Raw genomic sequence first — 17,611 nt, forward strand, 5'->3', positions numbered from 1 at the left:
ATGATACTCCCTACGGTCCAATTGAGAGTCACAAGACCTCACCAATCCAAAATTTGCAATCTTGCAGTAGCAAGCCATCTTCCCGGAGGCTATGACGTCATCCTGGGACAGGACTTTCAGTCCCCACCGAAATCACGACAATCTAGGGGTCCCCATTCCCGAATCATTCCGCAGGCGCGAGTAATCCTCCCCGCTTCTCCCTCAGCCAAGACTGGCGCCCCTGGGTACCAGAAGGACGTGCAGTCCCCCCAGTGCCACCTGAGTACAATGTACAGTGGCCCCCTCGATCGGTTCCCGATCCAATTCCAGTGCCCGGCCCTGCCTCAGTGCCAGTGCCAGGGCCCCAATCAGATCTCCCTTCAGGAGATGCCAAATTCCTGCCGGTGCCACTTGCATGCCCCGAGCAGGGCCAAGCTTCGTCCGTCCTGACCGACGAGCCCAAGAAACCTCTGATAGCGCCTGACTCTGCCCCAGTGCCAGCGCCAGAGCGCTACGCCGATCTCCATTCACGGGATCCAACTCAGGACCCCCTCCCTCCCCGGCCTGGCACCGCTACCAGCGTCGGTCAGAGAGACGGTTCCTCCCGACCACCGCGGAAGCTCACCTGCAGGTGCGGCCTCGCAACCCGTGCCTGAGCTGGTCATCGATACCCTGCGAGCCGCTCACGCCACCCCGACCGCCTCCTCTCTGCCTCAGTCCGTCGCCGACGCAATTGCAAGTCAGGATTCTGCCATATCTCACTTGGCCGATGAACTACAAGAGCCGCGACGGATCATGGTAGAAACCCGCACGGAACCCTCCTGCGTCAGCTGTCGCATCAGCAGGCCCAGGTGGTACTCCGTACCGCCCTCCGGTCGCGGGCCCTCCGCTTCCCCGGCCGAGGACGACTGTCCCATTAAGAAAGGCTCGAGGCGAAATTACCACGGGCATGGGAATTTCCAGGTAGTTTACAAAGAGCTCTAGAGCTCCCCTGGCACCTGTGCCACCATTTCATTTTTCGAAGGTCTTGCACCCCCTAATCCAGAAGGGGATGTCAGACCCTCCTCTATCTTCTTCCGTTCCTCAGGAACTGCTATCTCTTACCATCCTCTACTAATCTTCCTTAAATTACCCCCACAAGAGGCAATTAAAATACGGGATACCATTCCCCACACAATGTATAAATCATTAAGAATAACAGAGTGAGAAGTGGCACGCCCTTGCGCCCATACCTTGGCACCGGGCGTGCGTGTCAGCCCCTCCTGAAGGAGTCGCGCCCTTGGGTGCACTTTTCTCGCCCTGGGACTTAAGTGATAGTCCGGGCCGTAATTTATAGGCGAAGGAAAATAAATTCCCGCCTAACACAATAAAACCTCACTCTTTTTCCTTAGCTCCTCTGCCAATATCATTTACTTTCTTTTAGTCATTTATTTATCTTTAATTTTAATGAATCTGAGTCATAAACTCTTGCCCTTGTGATTTAAATGCCCCTTTTGTAAGCTCTGAGGGACGTGTCCCGCCGTTCATATGCGGTCAAGTTTTCATTCGTAACGTCTTGGTAATTATCCTTTTGTTATTATTATCCCTTTTTCCCCTTCCATTCCTTCCAAGATCTCTGTTTGTCCTACCCCACATCTTTTGTCTGCTCGCCCGTCATAACATTGAGTAGGCAGTGGACGATAAAATTAGCGTAGTTTAAGGTTAGCGAATTAAAACCTTTGAATACTCTCGCCCGACACGGCTGTCAAAATCCGTGTGGGGCCGGCTAAACAAAGTACGTTAAAACGAAGATAAATTATCAATGCGAATATGTATAGTCATTACAGTATCGCGTAAAGGGGATGTCATTTACAAAAGTAAACGCTGTTTTTCATTTACACAGCCTCTTCAAGGCAGATTGTACTAACGCATGCTTTTTATCTAAAATTAAGTAACCGTGTATTTTAATTCTTGAACAATAACCATTTCTTTTCATTTGTTGGCCATAGCCTCATATACGTGGTCCTATAATCTTAATTAATTCACAATTGTTCGAGTCACTTTATAAAGTTACAGTGGGTAACCAAATCTAAAGTAATTATTCTTTTGCAAGTGTTTAAATCACTTTGCGTTCTGTTAACGAAAATTGTCCCAATGTGTTATTAAAAGTAATGTCTCAGCTTCATAAAACCCTTAGGAGTAAAGTTCATTGCAAGGCAGAATGTAGAGTAACGTAAAGCATTTGCCGCTCATTCTTGAATATCGATGTACACACCGAAGGAGGTATGTACATCATCTTGTATGGGGAGGTATTATGATTAGCAAGAATTCGCTAGCAAAATCCCCTCCCCCTCCTTTGTTGTTGTTGGTTGTTGTTGTGTTTCATTTACTGCCAGCCGGCCGATCGATAGACCATCTGTCTATCGACTTAAAACAAGGGTTTAAAAGATTAAAGGCGCTCCCATTTTTGATAAAGATCTTTCCTTCGAGGCAAAAGTAATCTGGCTTGGGCGTTCCTCCTACAGGCCAAAACCTCCCCTGCGGGCAGCAGGTGCAATGAGTCAAAGCATCTGTGTTGGGCGCACCCCTGCCCCATAGGGGGATAAAGGCAAAAGCCACGAGGTCTCGACACACACACGCGGGCTGGAAGATATGGAGTGAACTTGTGAAGACGTCCCCAACACCTGGCCCCATCGATGCCCTTGCATCCCAACCACGTGGCCCTTTCAAAAGTATACTTCTCCTCGTGCCCTTCGACCGTATTCCTCGAGCCCACACGCCATTGCTTGGAGTTTCGAGGAGTCCCCATCGCCTTGCCCTTTACGGAAGCCCTTGCATCTCACCACGTGCAAGAAACTCGTCCTCGGAAATTGCAAGTCATCCACGCACCGCCTTCTACGCGCCCTCGGAAAATCTGCTAAGGTAAAGTGCCCTGGAAGAGCCCCATTTCAGTCACGCTTTTGTCTCGTAATATTTTCTTAAGGAGAAAGCCAGAAATCTCCCTTGTCTAATGTCCGTGCGCCTCTTGCATCGGCAGTATTAATTCTTTATTACTCCTTTGGCACCCTCAGTGCAGCTTCGAATTCATTATTCTTTTGTCTATTTTCATTACTGGCGTATAATGTGCATATCTCTCATTTCAGAGGATCCTATTTCGTGGAAGCTTCTCGGACCGTGTCTGGAATCCCCCAGTTTCATTCAATCCCGTAGGAATCTCCTTCAGGATAGTAATCTACTTGAGTTCCTCTTTCCCGTACTGATATCATTTATGTAAATACACTCCTTTAAATTTGCCCACGTGTTTTACGTAATATTTCCTCAGTAACAAGAGCCCTAAGCTCATATGAAATTCTCCTTTGTTTTCCTCTTTTTACGTTTTCCGTACCCACGAAGTCAGAATCACAAGGCTAAATTAACTTAAATTGTTGCTACCTGTCTCACAGAGCATATTTCAAACTAAAACCACGGAAAAACGTAAAAATATATATATAATCTGCGGAATCTGCAGTAAAAGCACGAAACCAAGAAATGTCTGTAGGAGCAGGCCCAAGTACCCAATTTTCCAGAATCACGGTATGCCTGGTTCAAACGCTGCAGTGCAAGAACGGCGAGCATTGCACATTTAAAAGCTCCTATTAAGACCGACACCAACACCTGTACCTAAGCAATCAACTTATCAACCAGAAACATGGCTACAAACATCCAAACAGCCCGTGGAAGCAGCGCAAATTTCGTGTCTTGGGAAAGAGACCCAAACAATACATCCAACTCCCTCACCCCCCTCCCTTCCTCTTCGCCCCAACCCCTAATCTCGGATTCAAAATCCTGCGATTGTCGTTGCCACATTCCCACATCCCAGCCTCCTCTCCAATTTCGGGAGCACAGACAAGGAGACATCGTAATGTCTCGATTGCATTTCAGCCTTTTCCTGAGAGTTTTCTTGGAAGCTATGAAGGAAATAAGTGGAGGGTCTCATTGGGACGTAATATATCAAATTATTAACTTCTTAACTAAAGCACAAGAAACATTAGGCACTTCCAACCACGACGATTTTTTTCCGCGAACAGCATTCCGGTAATTGTTCGTCACTTTGATTGGCAGTTGCCAAGTTTCTCCTAATGCTTTTCCTTCTGTTCGGCCGCCTAACGTCTAATGACCGAATCCTGCAACTATCGCTCTGTCTTCCACTTAAGCTGGTACACTACCTCTTTCCTTTTATCGCCTTACAGGCCTACTTTGAACAGCAAACACAGGCCAAGCGCCATTAAATACTCTGACAGTATAGAATTCTCGAGAGATATGACTACACGTCTTCCCTTTATTCAAGGCGAAATAACCGCTTATTCTCATTAAAAATTCATTCCCTCTCCTCCGTCGATCCCTACTCCTTGAGAGCGATGCTTTTTTTCCTTAAGGTTTACGGTAGGTTAATACGGCATGGAATCTTATATTTTTTCGTTTTTCCGCCTTTTCTCTTACGGCAGATTTTTCAGTTTTTCTTACTGGCCATCTGTGACTCGCCAGAAGGCACTGCTATCATTCTTTCTCCCCTACTGACGGGTACCTGAGGCTTTAAAGGGTTAGTAATCATGACCATAGTTTCACTTTTTACCATTATTTTACTCTTTTATTGATGACCATTTTTTTCACTTCAGATCATTTAATGACACTTACAGGCTGCTTTGTGAGCAAGAGCCCGTGATGGCAAAACGCCAACTGAATCATAAACAACAACAACAACAACGTTATTGCCATACGCTGTCCATAGGCCACATTCATGGACTGATTTCTGGTACCAGTTGTGTGGAAATTCTGCAAAAATAAATGGCAATCTGGTGCTTATGAGAAAAATAAAAGCAAAACGATAAATGAATTAAAATGAGATATACTAGTTTGAGCCATTCCTGGTCGTGACCGCTGGACATTGAACTGAATAAAAGTAACTTAAAATAGATATAAAAAGTAAAATTTAATCTAACTCTTACCATATTGACTTCGACAAGTCACAACCATTTAGAGTTTATCGTTTGAAATTGAATGTTACTCTAGACACTTCTTTTCAAATGCCGAAATGATGACACGGCATAACAAAAAAAATTGTGTTGACGAATGCTTTCCTTAAAAGTAAGAGAGAAGAGGATCAGCAAGAACTACTCATCCCATCAAAAATTAAGTCATCATGCAAGGGCCAGACTCATCACAGTGGAACAAGTTAGCTAGCATGTAAGGGCTTTCGTGTCCAGACATATCACCTCTTGAAACAATGTTACTCCATCAGTGTTCACTTCTTTGCCATCGATCGAATGGTAGAGAGTCACCTCGTTTCGTTGTGGAAACAAGAGCAAAGAAGAAGGAGACAGCTGGGAAAAGTTCGGGAGCTCTTCGAGAATGAGACCGAAGGACGAGATAGCCGAAGGCTAAGAAGTTTCTGTGAAGAGGTAAAGAACCCCACGAGATCTTGACCAACATAAAGGACCCGGTCTTTTTGGAGCAAGTCGCATTAGAATCACAAAAGTTATTAAAGAAAATGATGACCCTCCGGTTGTTTTCGTTCGCATTTTCTTCTCTGCTACATTCTTACTCACGCTGTGAAAGTAGTGTGCGCAATTTTGCTTTCATGATTATAAAATCGCTTTCCCCTGTGCGGCTGAGTTTTAATCTTTCGAACTGCTTGCGTCAACAGAAGACTTCTAGTTCCTGCAAAATTGTTGATAACATCAGAGGCTTTGTTCTTGCCTTTGACGAACATTCTTATTAGGAAATTAATTTGCCTTAATCTGCTCTGGGCTTTCACTGAATGAGATGCGAACAACCATTGGAGGAGGGCCCAAATATGATAAGCATCGCCGATAATTATTTCTCAGTATTTACAGTGTCTGATTTGTTATGAACATTGGAAGAGTTCAAATGATCGGACCTATTTTCCCCAAAGCGATTTTCGCATTGACGTAATAATGCGGTCGTTATCTCTCTCTCTCTCTCTCTCTTTCTCACCCTGTGCGCGCGCCAGCGAGTGCGTATGCTGTTAACATTTGGCTTTAAATGATTTACATATACAGTGTATATAAGACAAGGTTGTGAGGTTAAATCTTAACTATTATATATTTTACTTATTAACATGTAGCACTCTATGTTACCTCAAAAAAAAAAAGAGAGGCTTTCTTTTCTAAGGGAAAACTACATTCTGATTGACAGGAGAAAAATCATTATATCAAGTAATCTGGTTTTTATTTCCTAATCAAAAGCACGGTGATCAATTTACATATAGCCACGTTACTCCTTTCTTCGCATCCTACTCTGTAAAATAAGTAACTAAGGAAGGATTTACCAACGTAAATTATCCAAGGAAGAGCTTGAAATACCAGGTGATTCTTGGCATACAATCAGAAGTGATTATACGCGTTTTGCCGAGAAAATTGGAGCATAGAGATTTTGCGGTGTTCAGAGATTTCTCCTAACGTCACATAACTAAAACTGGAAGTTCACTGATACCTGTTTACTGGAATGTCGATAATCAGCACTATGGCACCGAAAATTGTATACATGGACATGCTGGCTGGATTGCATTTACGAAAAAATTGCAAAACGGTCAAGGATTAAAACTGATATACACCTACTCGTGGTATCTGAGGTTGTGATTGAGTAAGTTCTATGCTAATACGAGATGAAATAAGTACTTTGACGATGTCTTTTGTCTGTAATTAGATATCCTATGGATAGAAATCAAGGTACATATACGGAACGAATAGTGAAATTCGGTTTTATCTAGAATTGTGCGTTACGAGCCTCATCTTAATATACTTCATCCCCATTCATAAGAAACAAACAAACCGTGGCAGCATAAAATCATCAATGAATATATTATTTAATAACTTACCGCAGTTAAACTCTGTTTTGCCGTATTTAGAGATTATATGTGGGAAACTGACTGGCAATTTAGATTTCTGATTTGATTTATGTAATTTAGGCTGTCAAGCCCAGCACTGGGGCACTTTCGGCCATTCAACGCTTAAAATAGTGAAAAGAGGGAGTTAGAGTGGTTGGACAGCAAGAATGAAGACAGGAAGCGGGAATGGAGGTAAAGTAAAAGGCTAAAAAATGGGGTCAGTTCGGGGCCGAAGGGACGCTGCAAACACCCTTTAGTTAAGTATACCTTAGTTTAACCAGACCACTGAGCTGATTAACTGCTCTTCTAGGGCTGGCCCGAAGGATTAGACTTATTTTACGTGGCTAAGAACCAATTGGTTACCTAGCAACGGGACCTACAGCTTATTGTGGAATCCGAACCACATTATAGCGAGAAATGAATTTCTATCAACAGAAATAAATTCCTCTAATTCTTCATTGCCCTGCCGGAGAATCGAACGCGGGCCTAGGAGAGCGCTAGGCGAGCACGATATCGATCCATCCAATGACGAACTAACACCCTTTAGTAATGCATACAGTTCGGTGGGTAAGGTGCACAGGCTGCATTACCCCCTATTTTATCATTTTTTAAGGCATAAAAAATGATAATTTATAACAGTTTGTTCACAGCCCATTCTTCTTAATGAAAGAGAAAAATGGTTAGTACTGAAAAGATAAAACATTTTCCAATTTTGTCTCTCTTTCCAAGGTCCAGTCTGGAGAATGTGTACCGTCTCAAATGTAACGTCCCTTGACGTAAAAGTGAGAATCACCATCTTGGTGGTGCAAATGTTTTGGCTGGAAAGAGCTTTCGGGACCAGAAGACATGAATATTTATTTTACTGTTGCTCCAACATGGACACGTCTTTATCAACCGTCGCATGGATGTCGTTCCTTCCGTTTTGCAGGCACAGGCATGAGCGAAGAAGAAGAAGAAGAAGAAGAAGAAGAAGAAGAAGAAGAAGAAGAAGAAGAAGAAGAAGAAGAAGAAGAATGCAAGAAAAATGTTTGCACATTCTTCGAAAATGAGACTGAAGAAGATAAAGAAGAATGTAAGAAAAATGTTTACACATTCTTCGAAAATAAGACGGAAAATAAGGATCGGCAGCCAGGCTTTTAAGTAACCGACTAGTCCTCACAATAAATGAGAATCTGGCGAATAAAAATGAATCGCTCTTGTTGCCATATGCCATCTTACTGCTCACCGAAAGTTACTGAGGGAAACGATGGCCCTTTATTTACTTTCGTCCTTCTTTTCAAGACCACACAGTTATGTTCCTCTTTGAATCAACTGTGTACTTTTTACAACTCATTTAGTCAACAGAATATGATTTCATTCTAAAACGCTGATACATTGGGAGTTCTTTTTTGCCTTTGATCGGTTTGATAACCTGGAAGGTGTTTTTACTCTTGATATGCCAGAGGTTCATTCATCAAGATGAAGAGACTGTATCAAAAGTAGGTAAATATTTAATGAAAACTGTCGTATTCTTTAGCTTTGATATTGTTTTTTCTGTAGCAGTTATTAGAGGGGGAATTAATGCAAAACATTCCATTTCGCATCTTGATTTCAGCTATTATATATGTATATTCTCTCTCTCTCTCTCTCCAGCAATTATCCAGTTAGACACATGGATCTAAGCACACTATATGAAAGCGGAGATGGTAACTGAAACCATTATTAAAAGTATATTGATATTTTCACCAGCATCTAACAATCCAGTTGTACTCATAATGACTGTTTTTTTGTCCTTTAATGGGAAACTAACCCTTGGTGTTATTATTGTTTTATAAAGCCAAAGAATAATGCTGGGTGGGCAGGAAAGAAATATTTGGTTGTTCAAGCAAATTCGTCACCTGCGGAATAATCATTCGCTGAAGTTTAGTGGAGGTCATATCTACAAGCTGTGCTTAGCATTAAACTAAAATATCCAATTTAGAGTAACTAAGATTTTGTTTTTGTCATAGACCACATCGAAACTTGAATTAAACGCTTACCTTGGCGATGGAATTTGGTAATTGTTTGAATTTCAAAAGGCACTCCACGGCGTATGTGTAGATTTGCACCTAATACAAACGGCCTGACTTACTGATCTGGAAAGATACAGCAAAAGGTGAAGAAAGTTTCGTAATAAAGAAGACAAACTGTAATATAAGAAAATGAAGTAATCTCACTTAATGCTTTGCTGTCCATAATTTTAGTAACTGAAAATTAAGGGAGGAGGAATTTAGTCTTAGCGCATCACATTCTTCCCAGATTTTGCTGATGCTGAGATATTAAGAAAATCTTCAGCTGTAAAGACGAGAAAAAGATAAGAAGTATCCCATTTATTCCATTAATAAACTGAAAACATTGATGAACATATTCTCTACCAGTCGTGAGTAAGTGTGGCAGTTCCTATTTTGAGCATGGCATGCGGAACCTTCATTTTACTTCAGGGAGCTTTTCGTTAATGACATTTACAAACAATAAACATGAAAATTTAAAACGTTTTGTATAAAAAAAAAAACATGAAATCCCCGTTTCATTCTCTGCCTTCTTTCCTTTTGTTTGTTCCCAAGGAGAAGCTGTTTTTTTAATTATAATGTCTAATATAAAACTTCTCTTTCAGTAAAGCTGATAATCCCTGTCATGCCAATACGAATTATTGGCTGGAAAACACTTTCCTTCCTCAGAAGACGATATTGCCTACACTTGCGTTCTCGCCCATCGATGACCACTCCATTAACAGACATCCCCCAATAAAAATTCAAACTTTCCTATCCCCCCAAAAGAAGAAGAAGACCTCAAAAGGCAGAGATCTTTTCCTGTCACGGAAACAACGAAGAAGACCGCTAGGAAAAATTTCAGACGATCTTCGCTAATGAGACCAAAGGGAAGGAAAAGCAGCGAGATGCCACAAGTTACGAGAAGGAAGTTATGAGAAGAGATGGAGCAAACAACACGTCCTCTCAATAAAAGAGAAACTGGCCAATAAAGATGAGCAGTTCTTGTCAGCGTTGGTCATATTACAGACTAGGAAAGTTATTGAAGAAAAATGATGACCCCTTTTCTGGGTTTCGTCTTTTTTATTTTACTCAGCTGGTTCTTACTCATCATGTTAAACGATTAGCACATTTTTACTTCATTACTGTCAGCTATCTTTCACAGCTGTAACTAAATTCAGAACTCTCTTGATTGTTTCATTTGGAGACCTCCAGTTCTTGGAAAACCCGTGAAACCATTAAAAAGTTCTATTGCTTTTGATACGATTGTTTACGAGGAAAGTGATTTCAGAGGAGTTCACCCGTGATCTTCATTCAGTGAGACGGGGAGAACTTATTTAAAGTATCATCACAGTCCTTATTAACAATCATGTTTGTCTATGGAAGGATTTTATTTTTCTGTTGCTTTTATGTGGTTTGTTATGCCATGATACCTTTCTTAATCCATTTCTCTGAAGGTCAAAATACCACATTCCTCTCTCTCTCTCTCTCTTTCTCTCTCTCTCTCTCTCTCTCTCTATTTGCCTTTCTATCTTTACACAGACAATGTACTCATTCAGAAATGTGTTACAATTAATATTTAGCCATGAGTAATGACGCTGAATTAAATGTATGAACACGATGATGATGAAGATCCACATCCAAGCTTGTGTATGTGAAGATGACGGACATAAAAATGGACATAAAAATGGAGTTTGATTCATAAAAAACAACATATAGCTATACACAAATTTTGGGTTCTTTTTTCCTATCAGAAGACGAAGGGCATGATTCAATTGATAGCTAAGCAATCTTGTAAAACGTTTGATCAAATATGAAGGGGACAAACTGAGGCTGAATTTGAAAAAGCAATGTAACTTAAGCATACAAATCTATCAGCCAGTGCATGTGCGTTATAAAAGAGTTTGCTGCAGGTTATGTTTTTTCAGTACAGAAATTTAATACAAGAAGCCCATTTCAAAAGGCCTGCATTGAGTCGTAACTTCTAGATGGAAATCATGCTTATTGGAATAGGCGAGGATTTCACATTGTGGAGTCTAAAATTTGATAAATACGTGACCTAGAGAATGGTATACACGTCATATTGCCTTGAAATCCGGCACTCACTAGAAATGGCCCTTCTCGCTTTTTCACTTCTGTTTACGACGTTGAACTGATAGAAGAGGAAAGAACCCTTGGTAAAGTAAGCTATAAACCTTTGTAAAGCAAGCTACAAAAGAAATAAAGAGGAACTAGGCAATAAATGTCCGAGTTCAGGAGTGAAATTATTTGTTGCTGAGACGACATGGATATAGTACACAATGAATCGTTCAGCTTAACAACTTGAATTAAAGTTAACTCATCATAACTAATGATACAGTTGTCATTTCTAGTTGTCCCTTTTCTGAATGTAATGGAATTTGGTTTAGAATCCTTCCTCTCAATATATCACGAAAAAGTATGAAGAAGTTTGGTTAAACCATATTTCCCTTTTTTTATACATCTTTTATTCTTATATTGATAGCAAATCTTCTTCGCCAAAGCTTATAATCTTAACTGTCTCATGCAAATGTATTAAGTGAAAAGCACTTCGTGACCAAATTCACGTTGACTTTTACTTCTTAGCTGCCCTATTGTCCTTGTTCCTCTCAAGACAAAAGTAAAGAAAAAGAGACAAGAAAAAGATCTGAATGTCTTCTCAAACGACAGCAAAGGTAAGGAGCAGCATCCAAAGGCCAAACGATGTCGAGAGCAAATGCAGCAGCGAACGCTCCCTCACAATAAACGAGAAACTGGTCTATAAAACTGAGCTGGCCTTGTCGGTGCTAGCAGTATCATATTCCAGACAAGTTAGTGAAGAGGCTTATAAATCTTTTCTCCTTTTCACTTGTTTTTCTTCACTAGAATATATTCTTTGTTCATCTGGTAGACGTAATATGCTTGATTTTTGCTTTATTGATCATAAAATTTCTCTTGATGCTGCGACTGTGCTTTAGCACTTGTTTTTTTTTTATTTTAATGGCTTAAAAATTTTGTTTAAAGTTCTGTTCTTGCCTCGATTAGACTGTTTATTGGGGAAGTGTTTTATGATTAATGTGCCAGGGGTCCTTCATTCGCCACTGGAATGCGGGAATGTATCTCAAAAAAAAAAAAAGATTCATATTTCAAAGCAATCGTCTTCAGAAAGTGTTAATAGGGAACAGTGTTTTCAGGTTCCTGTGCCACCACCTCTCTCTCTTTCTTTCTCTCTCTCTCTCTCTCTCTCTCTCTCTCTCTGCTGCAGTGGCGTCCCTGAGGGGGTGGGGCCTGTTTGAAGTCACCCCCCGGGCCCCAGAGTGAGGGGGGGGCCCCAAAATGCGGAATTTAAGAAATAAAATTTCTGAAACTTGCATTTACAAGTGCCTTTAAAATGATTCTACAATTACTCATATTCTAAAAATTTTCCCGGGTGGGCTTACAGCGCCCCCCACAACACCCCAGCTGCTTTGGCTTGCTTCGCTCGCCTCCCACCCCATAAGAGGGGCCCCAAATGGGACCGTGCCCCCCGGGCCCCAAAATGTCCAAGAACGCCCCTGCTCTGCTGGTAAGATGTGTTCAGATAGGTGTTACAGTGTAAGTAATATGATGACCTGATGACAAATGAAACAATAATTCTGTCAATGATATCTCTCGGTACCTAGTAAGAGAGGAATCCATTCTTTAATGAGAAATTAAAACTTACTTCAATAAAAGATTATTCAGACTTGTTAGTTTTTTACATACTAATATGACAAACAACCGTCTGCAGTAAACTGGCATTTCTTTGTTCCATCAAATTGACTATTTTCAAACTTACTGATGAGGAAAGGTTAGGTTAAGATAAAAACAATTGTTTTAAAAAGTAGCCATCGACAGGGACTAAAATCCAGCCTCAGACTCGAGCTCAAACAACTGATACACTTGTGCCGCTGAGAAGTTTCCAGAGCAGACCAGGTATCTTGCGCTGGTAGAACAGCTTCCAATTTAGAAAAATAAGATGACGCCCATTGAGCTATTGGTAAGTGATGGGTATCTGCCACTTACTCAAATATCGCTGTGGTTATCGGTATTTAGTACACATCTGGAAATTGGTGTTATTCTCAAACCCTGGAATCAGCTGGAAATAGGAGGTGGTGGAGTGATTCTAATGGATAATGAGATGAAAACAATATGCTAAAACAATGAAAGAGAGACATGAAAGGAAAGGTTAAAAGATAATGAATATATAATATAATTAAAATTTGATTTAGAAAATGCAGAACATTCCTTCTATTGTTGTAGGCTGTGTCAAGCTAAACTAGATGAAAAAATTAGATAAGCGGAATGCAGAGAGTATAAATAATTCATGCATAAAAATAACATAAAACGTATGAATAAAATACAGTACATACATAGATGATACATGCACAGCTAACTAATATTACTGAGAACGCCATTCAAAAATAAGAAGACCCAACCTTAATGTTACTCTGACAAAATTCGCTCTCTTAACTCATAAAACAAGACATAAAATCGCACAAAAGTTTGTCCAGAACTCTCCTCCAAATGTAAAGGGTAAGAGGAATGACAAGAAACAAGATTAAACCCCTTCTTCTCCTCCTCTTCTGTCCCGAAAACTATTTATCCCCTTACATAAAACGCCCCATAAACCTTCCCCTTTCGCCAAATCCGAGAGCCCTCGTCATTATGGTCCATTCATGGGGAGAATATGTATTTAGAGTCTCAGTAGACATTTCTTCTTATTTCTTTGTGTCCCATCGATGGTCACTTCATTGTCAGCTGTCAAATGACCCTAACCCCCCCTGGAATTGGAATATAAAATTTAGGCCAAAGGCCAAGCGCTGGGAGCTATGAGGTCTTCAGCGTTGAGAATAATGTTGAAACAATTAATAGGAGAGGGTGGGAAGTAAGATGGAAAAAAGAGAATATGAACGGAGGCATAGTAAAATGAATGAAAGGGGTTGCAGCTAAAGGCCGAAGGGACGCTGCAAAGAACCGTAAGTGATGCCTACAATGCACCGCGTGAGATGCACCGATGGCGCTACCCCGGTATTGGACCTTGACACTTCTTTTCTTTTATGGAGACAATATTGCAAATGAACTCGGTAACTGAGATCAGTAGAAAGAAACAGGTGCCAGAAGTCAAAAGCCCCCGAGACGGGATAAGCCGACCTTCATAGTTGGAGGGACACAGGCCAATAAAAAGTCTCTCCTTTCAGCGCGATTCTGTGTTTTACAGTCTTCTGAAAACGATTTATAATGATATTTGTTACTGCTTTTAAATGCATTTTCTTCCTCAGTGAATAGAAATCACTGGTACACCTACAAACCACCTTCCTAATAGCCTTCTTATTAACAGTATCAAGAAAACCTCTAAATTTATGACATTTTATTCAAGCAGTGAAGGATATCCCCTTATTCAAACGAGACAACAGACCAACAAAAGTAGTTTTTGCAGTTCATAAAGCAATATACACAAAATTCTTTCACAAAATAAGGAAGGTCATGTCTGTGTAAAAGTTAAGTATACCTTAGTTTTACCAGACCACTGAGTTGATTAACAGCTCACAAACGGTGAATCAAGTAAAGGGTTATATTTACCTGCTAAAAATTTAACCTGACTGGGTATGAGAGCCTGCTCCACTAAGATATTTTTCATTTTTCTTTTTTATTAATGTGTCATTTATTTGTCCAATCTCTCTCTCTCTCTCTCTCTCTCTCTCTCTCTCTCTCTCTCTCTCTCTCTCTCTCTCTCTCTCTCTGTCATAGGTAATGCAGCCATTCAAACTCAAATCTTTGCCACCTAAGTTTAGTTATAACTGATGCTGAATGGTATATAAGAGACAGACCAAGAATGTCTTGAATACACAATGAATTTTTGACAAACTGAATCTCAGTTGAAGTTCGCTCAGCACATTCTTATAAACTGGACCTTAATGTCAGTCATATCTCTCAAAACAAAAACGATTATATAATAAAGTACGGAAGTTTACTCACAATATTTTCCACTATATGTGTTAGGACAAATGATAAAACCCACTGCCATTTTGTGAAAATTGGCCAGTGCAAAGAACTACTTTCTGCTACTGTATACCTCTATAAATCATCTCTTGTAAACCAATCTCATTAAAGTTGTGACCCATCATCTCCAAAGCCAAATCAAAGTCCTTCAAAAAGAAGGCATCGTGCTAACCCCATACAAGTGGGAAAAAAAGCACGTTAAAAGATCTCCAGGCAATATTCTGAAATGAGAAAAATAAGATGCTTATTTACTGGAAAAAGATTTACTAAAATAAAAATAGAAACAGTTTCATGAAAACCATTGTTACTATAAAGCTTTGTCTTTTCCTTTTGCTATTCACCCTCTGGTACGCTTTTGATCATCTTGCAAAACAATCACGCACAATTTAACTTTATTTACAAATATATATTTCTCGCCTGGAGGTAAAACTGTTTTTCGTCCTGTTTGTGCATATAGAAGACATTAGATTCATGCATAAACTTTAGGATTAGATGTTCCATCACTGTCTCTTTTTGAAGTATCAGCCAACAAAGCGACTTGCGATAGATCTGCCAATGTGTTTCACCTGTCTTCAATTATGTTTAGTGACATATGCCTTTTGGCCTTTCTGCTGCTGTATTCCAGGGAGGAAATCAAAATGCACACAACCCCCCCCCTTACTCGGCACAGATTCTTGCACTGGCGTAATTACGTAATCTCTCTCTCTCTCTCTCTCTCTCTCTCTCTCTCTCTCTCTCTCTCTCTGTCTTGGACGCAATATATCCATTTATATATGAATCCTTACTACTGCATTTGCGAAATACTTTAACGATTAATGAAGCAATAATTATTCGGTACTGATTTACTTCTCGTAACTGGCAATCTGTCCGTACATATGAAAGCTGGCATTCGTTCCCAAATGAGAAATTAGAATGTGGTTTTTTATGAGAAACTCAGTGATAATGTGTAATCTGGATTTCTTTTATTTCAGAAAAGGAAAACTCGGTTTACTGGCAATGAACATGAACCTGTCGCGTGGAATTCATGATCAGAGAATGATAGTTTGAATTTACAGGCAATATTCATTGCCAAGCAAACCTGAATTGGGAAATACAAGCATTCAGCTATGGTGAAGGAATATCATATTCATGCGCTTTTGTAACTAATATTCATTTTTACTTATAAACTTAGTTTATGACAGTTTGTAATGCCAAATCAAGCAATTTAATACACATCAAAAGACCTAAATTGGTCCTGTACATGACTGTTATGCTTGGTCTCTGAATAAAAGTATGTTGTCCAAAGTTTGACATCTGATATTAGGCTCAATTCTTGAGACTGGTGCTTTGTAGGAACCGAATGCAATATTACCCTGGAGTGAAGCAACGGAAATGGATAGTAGTCAGATGTGAGACCTAAGAAAATATAGGCAATGGGAACATTAAAGTGACACACATCCATATTCTCAGTTTCTATGAATAATGTTGAATTTGATGATGGGAAAAACCTATTACAAAAACAGTTCACACGGCGTTTTGAGGGAATTAAAATACAGACTTTTAACGTTTGACAAGATGAAGGAAACATAGGCTAAATGCAAAGCCATCTTATAGATACTTAAAGTTATCTCCTTTGAGAAGAAACAGATCGACGCTACACAAAATGTCCAGGGAATCCTTTATGTTATTAATACCTAATTAGTTCAATCTTTACACCGATTACCCAGCAGGGGGTTAGCTCCGTCAGTGCACCTCATGCGGTGCACTGTAGGCATTACTTAAGATCTTTGCAGCGTTCCTTCGGGCCCTTGCTGCAACCCCTTTCATTCCTTTTACTATACCTCCGTTCATATTCTCTTCCATCTCATTTGCCACCCTCTCCTAACAACTGATTCATAGCGCAAATGCGAGGTTGTCCTCCTGTTACACCTTTCATACTTTTTACTGTCAGTTTTACTGTCAGTCTCAGCGCTGAATGACCTCATATACAGGTCCCAGCGCTTGGCCTAAATTCTAAATTCTATTCTATTCTTTACACCGAATAATAGTTCCCATCTTAGTTTTTCTTTGAAGCTTCCTGTTACTCTGAAAACCTATCTTCCTAAGCAATTGAAGTAGACAAAGTAAAAAGCCTGATCACAAGCTGTCCCTACACGCGTTGGGAAAGGTGAATGACAAGAAAAAATGGAAAATCTCATTTTTATTCTTCTTCCTAGATTTCCTTGTTCATTCCCGAATGCTATCTATCCCAAAAGACATATAATATCTTTTATTGATAGTTTCTATCATAACGTTACCAGTGAGTGGGCTAAATGGCAGTTTCGGGACTGAAAGACCCCATCACCTCTTATTTCCTAGTTGCTCCATCGACGACCATTTCATTATTAACAATCAGAATGTTAGCATCATTTTTTTTCGCCATAGAAAGAAGAATGAAGAAGAACCCTTGGAAAAAGTCCGGACGACCTTCGAGTGAGGCCCAAGGGAACGAGGGCAGCCGAAAGCCAACAGCTGTTGGCAGGTCTTGAAGCACCCGACGCGTGAACGTGAGACTGGACAGCCCTGATGAATGGTGATAATGATTTTGTTTCATTTGGTCCCAGGAATCTGTATCGCAAGGTCTAGAGAAATTCTCTATACCTTGCTGTAACGATGGGCATAACGGGAGCTACGAGGATAGTATGAGTGGGTTTGGCTGTAAACATTACGTGTTATATTCACAGAACACAAACGTTACTGAAGAAGAATAGAAATTTTTCTTGTT

The 17,611-nt window shown here is 40.3% G+C and overlaps 1 long non-coding RNA gene across 1 annotated transcript in view; it reads right to left on the reverse strand.

The window, feature by feature from the left end:
* LOC136842641 (uncharacterized) overlaps nt 1-17,611 on the reverse strand; it is a 256,803-nt gene that overhangs the window by 100,805 nt on the left and 138,387 nt on the right. The window contains exon 2 of the long non-coding RNA XR_010854286.1: nt 8,863-8,958. This is a non-coding gene — a long non-coding RNA (uncharacterized lncRNA). The remainder of the gene's footprint in view (nt 1-8,862; nt 8,959-17,611) is intronic.

The sequence above is a fragment of the Macrobrachium rosenbergii genome, chromosome 10 (genome assembly GCF_040412425.1).
Source record: "Macrobrachium rosenbergii isolate ZJJX-2024 chromosome 10, ASM4041242v1, whole genome shotgun sequence".
Lineage (NCBI taxonomy): Eukaryota > Metazoa > Arthropoda > Malacostraca > Decapoda > Palaemonidae > Macrobrachium > Macrobrachium rosenbergii.